The sequence below is a fragment of the Tamandua tetradactyla genome, chromosome 2 (assembly GCF_023851605.1).
Source record: "Tamandua tetradactyla isolate mTamTet1 chromosome 2, mTamTet1.pri, whole genome shotgun sequence".
NCBI lineage: Eukaryota > Metazoa > Chordata > Mammalia > Pilosa > Myrmecophagidae > Tamandua > Tamandua tetradactyla.
The window spans coordinates 103,163,238-103,166,421 of record NC_135328.1 but is presented as its reverse complement, the minus strand read 5'-3'; the positions used below and the strand labels follow the sequence as shown (position 1 = coordinate 103,166,421).

Here is a 3,184-nt window from a genome sequence, read left to right as displayed (position 1 = left end):
GACTGTGGCGTTTTATAGCTTGGCTTTTCTGCCACATATGGCAATATACATGGCAACCTCTCCTGGCTTCAACTCTCTCTTCTAGGTTCCATTGGCTTTCAGCTTCTGGCTGCTCCTTCTGGATTTTCTCTATGACCTTCCCCTATAAGACCTTCAGTAACAGGATTAAGAACCTGTGGTAGGTAGATTCAGTTGTCAACTTGGCCAGGTGAAGGAAACTAGTTCTGTTGCTGTGGACATGAGCCAATGGTTCATGAACCTCATCTGTTGCTCATTACATCTGCAGTCTGGCTAGGAGGCATGCCTGCTGCAATGAATGATGTTTGATTTAACTGGCTGGTGCTTAAATGAGACAGTACAACATAGCACAGCCCAAGCAGCTCAGCATACCTCATCTCAGCACTTGCAGCTCAGCCCAGGCCTTTGGAGATGCAAAAAGAAATCACTCAAAGACATTGGGCTTGGAGAGAAGCCCAGCAGAGATTGTCCTGTGCCTTCCCACGTAAGAAAGAATCTCAGTTGAAAGTTAGCTATCTTTCCTCTGAAGAACTAATGAAATAAATCCCCTTTTATTAAAAGCCAATCTGTCTCTGGTGTGTTGCATTCCGGCAGCTAGCAAACTAGAACAGAACCATATCGATTCCATTGGGCCTCACCTTAGCTGTTGTAACCTTATCTAAAGATCCTATTTGCAAGTGTTCACACCCTGCATGTATGAATTAAGTTTAAGAACATGTTTTTTTTTTTTTTTTTTTTCTGGAGTATCCAGCTCCAAGCTATCACAGGGCACTCAGATTTAAAGCAATATTTAAATATAATATTATAAAAATATAAATTAATATCATACTTCTGGGAAACAAGTTGATCATATGGATTAAGCATATTAGAGGCTCTCTGCTCCTCCCTGCTCAATAGGCAGTCACATCTTTACATGTGGTGCCAGCCTCATCTCTAAGATAAGATGGTGAAGTTTGGAATTAATGGATTTGGCTGTTGTTTTGGTTTGCTAAAGCTTCCAAAATGCAATATACCAGAAATGAATTGGCTTTTACAAAGCAGACTTACTGAGTTACAAATTTATAATTCTAAGGCTGTGAAAATGTCCAAATTAAGTACCAAGAAGAGGATACCTTCTTGGAGGAAAGGCAACTGGCATCCAGGGTTTTTTCATCACATGGCAATGTCTGCTGTCCTTCTCTCCTGGTCTCTGGTTTCAAATGGCTCTCTCAGTGCCTGTAGGTCCTTCTCTTAGCATCTCTGGGGCATTTCTCTCTCTAAGTGTCTGTGTGTTTTCTCTTAGATTCTTCAGGACAAAGTTTGGATTGCATCTCTTAACTTAGCATCTTCCAGGGAATTTTGTTTTCCAAGCATCTGTACTTTCTCTAAAAATGTCCCCTCTTAAAGGACTCCAGTAAACAGATTAAGACCCACCTTGAATGGGTGGGGTCACATCTCCATGGAAACAACCTAATCAAAAGGTCCCACTCAACAATAGCTGCCCTCAGCAAGATTTAATGAAAAGAAACTGGCTTTTCTGGGGTACATAACAGTTACAAACCAGCACAGGCATATTGGGTGACTAGTCACTAGGGTTGCTGTAAACTCCAGCAAAATTCAGGTTGTTGCCATCAGTGACCCCGTCATTAACTTCAACTGCATGATTTACGTGTTCCAGTATGATTCCACCCAAAGCAAGTTCAAAGGCATCATCAAGGTTGAGAACAGGAAGCTTGTCATCAATGGGATTCCTGTTACTATCTTCCAGGAATAACATTCCACCAACATCCAATGGGTTGATGCTGATGCTGAATATGTGTGGAGTCCACTGGTGTCCTCACAACCATGGAGAAGGCTGGGGCTCACTTGAAGAGTGGAGCCAAAAGAGTCATCATCTCTTCCCCTTCAGCCAGTGCCACTATGTTTGTGATGGGCATGAACCATCAGCATTGCTTCCTGAACCACTAATTGTCTGACCTTTCTGGCCAAGGTTATCCATAACAACTTTGCACTGTGGAGTGATTCATGACAACCGTCCATGCCATCACTGCCACCCATAAGGCTGAGGATGGCCCTTCTGGAAAATGTGGCATGACAACTATGGGGCTGCCCAGAACATCGTCCCTGCATCTACCAGCACTGCCAGAGTCATGGGCATGGTCATCCGGGAGGTGAATGGAAAGCTCACTCACAAAGCCTTCCACATCACTAGCCCTAACATGTCCATCCCGGATCTGACCTGCCAACTGGAGAAAGTGGCCAAATACAATGACATCAAGAAGGTGGTGAAGCAGGCAGCAGAGGGCCCCTAAAGGACATCCTGGGCTACACTAAAGAACAGGTTGTCTCCTGTGATTTTAACAGTGGCACCCACTCTTCCATTTTTGATGCTGGGGCTGGCATTGTCCTCAATGACCACTTCATCAAGCTTATTTCCTGACATGACACTGAATTTGGCTACAGCAACAGGGTGGTAGACCTTATGGTCTACATAGCCTCCAGCCCAGCTGGACCACCAGCCCAGCAACAGAATGAGAGGAGGAGAGAGGCAGTCAATTGCTGGGGAATCCTGGCCCAACTCGATCCCCCGAAACTGAGAAATCACCCATCTTCCACAGCTTCCGTTCCAGGCCCCCTGAAGAATGGGAGGGGCTGAGAGCCTCACCTTGTCATGTACATGAATGAAGTATACCCAACCAAAAAAAAAAGAAAAAGAAAGAGTCTTAGAAAAGCTTTTACTTTTCTAATTAAGAAATAATTATAAATATAACCAAAGATGGCTAATAAAAATATTCGTTGCAATTATTATCTAAATCAACCTAAATGTAGAATAATAGTGGAATGGTTAATCTAATTATGTCATATTGATATAAAGGAATATTTTATAGCCATGAAAAATGTCTTAAAGTAAAATTTATGACATGAAAAATGTATATGAAAAGTGGAGTGAAGCCTAGATATGTCACACAATCCAAAATATTTTGAGTCTGTGAGTGAATTTGATAAAAAAAATACACGCAAATGTTGCGATGGGATTATTTCTTTTATGTTTTTACTTTGTTATATATTTTCAAATTTGTGAAGTGAATATGTACAGCTCTTATAAGTTTTTAAACAACCATGGGGAAATTGTATGAAGACTTCTTGGTATGTGTCATATAAGCTAAGTTCCAAGAAGATGTCAAGT

At 41.9% G+C, this 3,184-nt stretch overlaps 1 pseudogene; it reads left to right on the top strand.

Annotated features, from left to right (window-relative positions):
• Nucleotides 1-1,403: 1,403 nt before the first annotated feature.
• Nucleotides 1,404-2,772, top strand: LOC143661316 (glyceraldehyde-3-phosphate dehydrogenase pseudogene; annotated as a pseudogene).
• The last annotated feature ends 412 nt before the right edge of the window (nucleotides 2,773-3,184 follow it).